Source organism: Dipteris shenzhenensis, unplaced genomic scaffold (assembly GCF_047967505.1).
Source record: "Dipteris shenzhenensis isolate YYH24624 ecotype China unplaced genomic scaffold, Dip_SZ_1.0 scaf0426, whole genome shotgun sequence".
Taxonomy (NCBI): domain Eukaryota; kingdom Viridiplantae; phylum Streptophyta; class Polypodiopsida; order Gleicheniales; family Dipteridaceae; genus Dipteris; species Dipteris shenzhenensis.
In genome coordinates this window covers 22,289-30,000 of record NW_028239732.1, presented here as the reverse complement: position 1 = coordinate 30,000, position 7,712 = coordinate 22,289, and positions in this window count along the sequence as shown.

Below are 7,712 nucleotides of genomic sequence, written 5' to 3'. Positions count from 1 at the left end.
CCACTTCTCTGGATTGACGTTAGGGTACAATCAGACCAGCAGGATCTGTATCATGCATTGATAGTAACAACAACTTGACCCCCTTGAGCTCTCGTGGTACAATCTTCTTCCCACGGAACCCGAACCTCTGATCTGGTCCACGGGAGAGGGAGGAAAGAAGATGTAGGACTTACGTCAATGGCTCGTTACGGAATAGGATAACCGAGATAATAAAATTCTTCCTCTTCCGTCTATATCCCCGGTTTTTTCTACCACTGCTGTTTCATCCACACCGCCATTGGCGGGCCTCAAGCAGTCATTGGATCCTATATGGTAGAGGTAGATATCCCTATGGGTTACTGAATCCTCCTCAGACAGCCTCGTTACAGCAGACGAAAGAACGAAAGCCAAATCATATCAAAGCTTTTTTCCATTTCAGAATGGATTCCTTCTTGAATAGTGATTAATAACATGGATAAGCTTACATCAACCCGTCAATCCCCCGTATATTCGATCTGTTTAATATTACTGAAATGGAAACAGACATGAGACTCATTAGCGAATCTACCCATCAAATCAATATATTCTCCATCTTTCCATTCCATATCTCCCTCTTCCACCTTTATCTATTAATTCACTCTATCATATTGGAACGAATATCATTAGCACTAGCAATTCGGGTGGTTCTAGAGAGTAGAAGGATTTTTCACAGATCACTTGTAGATTCTATTTCTTCCACATCAGAGAATAATTCTCCCAAGTCTATATCGGTAGTATCGAAGCAGGAAATAGATACTACGGTGAATACCTATTTACTTCTGGGGAAGTTGAAGTAGGAACAGAATCTCCTTCTCCTTACTACTTCTTAAGAATATTAATGACACTGAAGTAAGTAGACTAGCGAATCGATTTGGGGGATAGGGAGGAGGTAGAGGCAAACACACAGGAGGGAGTTGAAAATGAAAGAATGGAATATCAAAATTATTTTGTGAATCCTCTTGTATCGGGTAACAACCGAAAGGTATTTCGTACTTCTATTCTTAGTATTAATTGAATGACGAGGAGCCGTATGAGGTGAGAATCTCACGTACGGTTCTGTAGAGTGACACTGAAACTGACTCATCTGTCAACTATTCCACAACTACACCAAAAAAACCTAACTCTGCCCTACGGAAAGTCGCCAGAGTTCGATTAACCTCCAAGTTCGAGATAACGGCTTACATACCAGGTATTGGCCATAATTTGCAAGAACATTCCGTGGTCCTTGTGAGAGGCGGGAGGGTGAAGGACCTACCTGGTGTAAGATATCATATCGTTAGAGGAACTTTAGATGCTGTAGGAGTAAAGGATCGTAAGAAGGGGCGTTCCAGTGCGTTGCAGAACATTGTCGTAACTTGTATCATCGCAATGATTCCGTATCGGTTGTTCTGATATGTCAAATGCATAGCCGACCCGATAGTGGGAATGTTGCCAGGGGACCGAAGCCTGCTATTACGGAGATTGATTATTATCTTATTCGTGTGAAACAACTCGGTGTCCAGGGTATTGCATTCCAGTAAGTTGAGTCTTACCCGGACTCCCATTTATTTGGAAAATCTTCGAATGTCTTCTCTCTCTCAGAACGAGTTCGGACTACGATTATGGAGATTCAGTGGAGGTTTTGTGAACATTTGGTAATTGGATCAATAAACCCACGGACATTCTTGGTGAGATAAATGAAATACGGGATTTCCCTTCTCCTATTCGTGGGATGATGAAGAGGAAACGGATACTCAATGCCTAATGAGTAAATATGATTCATTGAAGTAACCCGAACTTACTTCAAGACTTTCTATTCAATCATATGGAAAGCTGCATTCGATGAAAGTCGCACGTGCAGTTTGGGGGGAGATCCTCGACTAACCGGCGGATCCACCCTACAATATGGAGTGAAAAAGCCCAAATAAGATTCTAAGATACAGTCGAGATAGAATCGGAATCCGACATATCTGTAAACTCATGTTACACCGGAGCAATGTAGCGAACAAAAAGAAAAATATAGAATCGGATCCGATTTATCGTAATCGATTAGTAAACATGTTGGTTGATCGTATTCTTAAAGATGGCAAGAAATCATTGGCTTATCAGATTCTCTATCAGGCTATGAAGCGGATTAAGGAAAAGACGAATAAGAATCCACTGTCTGTCCCGCGACAAGCAATACGTAGGGTAACTCCCGATATAGTAACAGAATCCAAACGTGTAGGTGGATCGACTTATCGAGTCCCCGTTGAAGTAGTACCTGCAGAAGGAAGAGCTTTGGCTATCCGATGGTTATTGATCGCGTGTCGAAAACGTTCAGGTCGAAGTATGGCTTTAAGATCAAGTGATGAATTAATGGATGCTGCCAGAAATTCTGGTAGTGCTGTACGGAAGAAGGAGGAGACTCACAAGGTGGCAGAAGCTAATAAGGCTTTTGCCCATTTCCGTTAGTTCCGGGTTCGTTTCAATCCACAACCTCTTATTGGTGGATTGAAACCTTCTACTCCGGAGCGCAGGGTATTAGGAATCAAGATACGCCAGAAGCATATGGATAAGCAGAAATTAAATAATGGGAGAAAGAATATCCAAGTCATAGGGGAAATTTTGTCACTGGTATAGTACCTCATGAAAAAGAGAAAGACTAGTGTCGAATCGTAAAGTCCATAACATCATCGACATGATCAACATGATCGACATGACCAAAGTGATCGACGCAATCGACGCAATCAACATGATCGACATGATCGACATGACTAGAATGATCGACACAATCGACACAATCGACATGATCGACATGATTGGCACTGCCCGCATCCCCGCGACTCCCACCATTCTCAACTATCTCCGCCTGGGGCGGACTACTCACCTCGGGGGGGGGGGGGGATGTCAGGCAACGCCAGCAGATATTTATCCTGTATGTCCCTCACCTCGAATCGATGATTGAGTCGTAGTACATCTAAGGCAAAGCTGGCATCTCCCATGATGTACTCGAGGAGCCGAACTAACGTTGACTTTCCCGTGGTTTATGATAATAAAAGGGAAATGCGTCTGAAAAGAGAGTCAAGGTTTGAAGAAGTATCGTGCGAAAACAAAGGGAAGTCTTCCCGTTTCTTCGGATATTCAATCAATATTAGATTAGTTGACACAGGTGGGATTCTGTGATATACTATGGATCAACAGGCTCATCAGCTTGGGTAATCACCAATCGTTTCGAAAACCAAAAATTACCACGACCGCAACTTTAGAAAGACGCGAAAGCGCAAGCCTATGGGGTCGCTTCTGCGACTGGATCACCAGCACTGAAAACCGTCTTTACATCGGATGGTTCGGTGTCTTAATGATTCCCACCTTATTAACCGCAACCTCTGTATTCATCATTGCTTTCATCGCAGCTCCCCCTGTAGATATCGATGGTATTCGTGAGCCTGTCTCCGGTTCTTTGCTATACGGAAACAACATTATCTCCGGTGCTATCATTCCTACTTCTGCAGCTATCGGTTTACACTTCTACCCAATCTGGGAAGCAGCTTCCGTTGATGAATGGCTATACAATGGTGGTCCTTACGAACTGATCGTTCTTCACTTCCTACTTGGTGTAGCTTGCTACATGGGTCGTGAGTGGGAACTTAGTTTCCGTTTAGGCATGCGTCCTTGGATTGCTGTTGCGTACTCAGCTCCCGTTGCAGCTGCTACCGCTGTGTTCCTGATCTACCCAATCGGTCAAGGAAGTTTCTCTGACGGTATGCCCCTAGGAATTTCTGGTACTTTCAACTTCATGATCGTTTTCCAGGCTGAGCACAACATCCTTATGCATCCCTTCCACATGTTGGGTGTAGCTGGCGTATTCGGCGGCTCTCTATTCAGTGCTATGCATGGTTCTTTGGTAACTTCTAGTTTGATCAGAGAAACTACTGAGAATGAGTCTGCTAATGCAGGTTACAAGTTCGGTCAAGAGGAAGAGACCTACAACATCGTAGCTGCTCACGGTTATTTTGGCCGTTTGATCTTCCAATATGCCAGCTTTAACAATTCTCGCTCTCTGCACTTCTTCTTAGCCGCTTGGCCCGTAGTAGGCATCTGGTTTACTGCCTTGGGTATCAGCACCATGGCATTCAACTTGAATGGTTTTAACTTCAACCAATCCGTGGTTGATAGCCAAGGTCGTGTTATTAACACCTGGGCTGATATCATCAACCGTGCTAACCTAGGTATGGAAGTTATGCATGAACGTAACGCTCATAATTTCCCTCTAGACTTAGCTTCTGTTGAAGCTCCTTCTGTAAACGGATAATACCTGTCTGGTCGTGCAGCATCACTAAATACCAAACCTCGCATAAGGTTTGGTATTTAATGGAGATTCGTCCGATGGAATGAATAGAAATAATAGTAATATCTCGCCATAATCTTACAATTATCAGTTTCCAATCTTGGATTCTGGGGAATCTTTGAAACACCCTTCTAGGATTACAGAGAATGGGAATCAAAGATATTCTCATTCTGATTAGCGGAACGCTTGTAGTCCCGTACCCACTGGAATAGATTGAGAATACATTTTTCACCTAACATATTTTTTCTTGTATTAATATATAGACGAATAATACGTACGCGCATCGAATGAATGACCCTAGTAGATCTTGTTCTCTCCCAGTTAAGAAAGCTGAATAGGGAAAGTAGGGGGCGGACGTAGCCAAGTGGATCAAGGCAATGGATTGTGGATCCATCACGCGCGGGTTCAATCCCCGTCGTTCGCCCATCAGGTTGGAGAACTCGTCTTTATCACTCGGAATAAAATAAGTTGATGAGGAGATAGATAAGACATAGATAGGTTTCTTCAACAATTCGAGATTCCCGAGACAGCTTCAGGTAGGTACGAATACACCCACAAATCACCACATCGAAAGTACTCACTCCATTGGGCCTTGAATCTTTCGATATTATCTATATAATGGAATGTGAGAGGTGGGTAGTATCTACCACATATAGATAAAGTGAAGAGAGATCATGAGGTAAGAGAAGTGGGAGAAGAAAAAGTAAGAAGTCCAGATTTATTCTCTGAAGTTCCGAAGTTAGCAGAAACCGATGGATTCCACTACTCATTTGAATCATTGAAAAATCAAGATCTAGGGGAATTTCTAATTGGTCTATTCTCCAGTTATGAACCCTCCATCAAATTATTTGACTTATGAATTCTGAGTTCAATCTTTTTACGGAATCTGCGCGATTCAATGAAGCGGGGTAATAGCGTGACTCCGGGAATCCTGATGTTACTAACAATACCAATTCCTATGCATCGTTCAGGTGAGAGAAATTTGATCGAAGGAGGTTCTATAGATCTAGCGAAACTAATTAATAGAACTGGTGGAGTAGTAAAAAAACCAGCAACAAATTCTGTTGAATCCTTCTATCCTCTTTCTCTATCAATAAGATGCTCACCTGCTGAAAAGGATAGAAAGGGAAAGACACGTAATTCTTACTATTCGGATTCAAACGGAAATATTTCCACAACTTCGACGAGGGAAGAACCGCAAGTTCCCATATATAGTGCGATGGATCCTTCGGTTTCAGATGGATGGAGGGTCCGGCTGATGAGGGATCCACTCCCCATCAAGAATATATCCAGAGATGTGACTGAGAGGATTGAAAAATCACTGGGGGATAAGAATCTAGAAGATTCAAATGAGTTTTTTGAATTCTATATAAATGTGATACTTCGTAAGGATGACTGTTACTAAAATGATTCTGATTCGTTACTTCTCCGGAAAATCCATGACAAGCAAAGGGTTAATTGGCTACAAACAGCAACATTAAGAAGCGATTCCTTCATTCCCGTAATATCGGACTTTTGGGACAAAATGTTACTCGAATCCAGGGATTCAGTAGATCGGCAGGGAGATGAATCACCGTTCTATTCCGAGCGGAAGGGTCTCTCCAATTTGTCTCTATTTCCACCCCATAAGAATACAATGTCATCTCGTGATGGTGTATCCCTATCCTATAGCGATATAAGAGATTGGTTAAATTCCATTGACGAGGGGAGTTGGACACTATTCCGGGATTACGCCGATTTTTATATGTGGCATTCCTGTCACCAAAGTCCTTCTCCATGGAATAAGGATGAGCGCGAATTGAATCTAACGAGATCTCTCTTAGAAAAGAGATTTATCGAACTTGATTATCTATCGGATAATCAATTACTCACTGAGGTACCAAGTATATTACTAGAAATTTCCTGTGGTTTCTCGAAGTATGTCTCCTCACAAATAGAGACATCTAGAGAATTGGAGGCTTTTCATAGCAACTCAAGGGATGAGTCTGATTCCAGAAATCAGAAGGTTGGGAAGGAGATACCTATCGAAGATACTTGTTTATCTAGTTGAAGTGAGGAGAGAAATCCAGAATATGATTCAATGAAAAGATCTGGAAATGGCTTTGTAGGCAGTTACTCTCCGGAGGAAAGAGCAATATCCACTGATGATTCTCCAGAGGCGGTGAGTCACGGCTTTTCAACAGAATCATCTATACATGAACTAGGTATGGGTCCCACCGCCGATGGAACTCCTATTAAGACATATTTGGCAGAAGAATGATATAAGAATTCCGTGTCTTTCGGTATCGGAAGAATATCTCATTTATGGAAAGTAGAGAGAGATTGTCGGCATTTTACACTCGACTCTCCTTTATTGTTGGGAGATCCTTTCTCCCCTTCTGTAGCGGGAATAGCAGAAAATGATTCCAATAAATGTATTGATTCTTCCTAGAATCGTAAGTGGTTCTTCCAATTATTGGGGTTAGATTCCCACGGAAATGAGGGGGAATTTTCTATTCTACACGCCTATTCACAACTAATAAATGAATCAAGAAACCGACTGACTGGATTTCTTTTAAGAGTTAAAAAATCGAATTTGATTTCCAGTAAGGTAAGAATTGGTAGTAGTAGCGAGGAACCTAGGAAAGCCTTTCTATCGAGAGGAGATCTATCATTTGGTGGAATACTTGACGAGGAATCAGAGATGCAAAATGGCGCATACTTCGATCTTGATAAGATTATTTCAAACCGTTTAGAGATCCTTTTCGATGTACCTGTAGAAAGAACTGATGGAAGTGAAAATCCTACTTTTTCAGATGAATCGGGAGAGGGAGGTAACATATCTTCAACATACTCTCTAGTTAGGGTATATGAACGAAATAGGTTAATATCTCTCTACTCAGTATACACGCTCTTTTCGCGTGACTATTTCTGTACATTAGCTAGTGAATATCTATCCAGAATCAACTATCAATTGGGTAGCCGGGAGGGGGGCGAGGGATCTACTGGTGTAACAAGAATTGCAATTGAATAGAGATTATTGGAATGGAGGGGTAACATAGAGCGTTTGTTGCATGAATGTATTATTTCCCCAATTGATGAATATCCAGATGTTCGGTCAAATGTGCACAGGTGGCTTGATACAATCAGAGACTTGTCTTTTTCCCCTTCCAAGAGAGTATTCGCAGAAATAAGATCCGACTTAGGTAGATCAATCTATGATCTGTCGATATTAGCACTAAATAATATTGGTATCACTATTCGTAGTACGGCTGGGAGGAACAACAAGTATCCCAAGGAATTTACCAATATATCATCTATTTACCGAATCATTATTCCCAAGTATATTAGTGAAGAAGCTTCGACAGATGGGATTGATTATCTTGTCTATAAATTGAACAATATA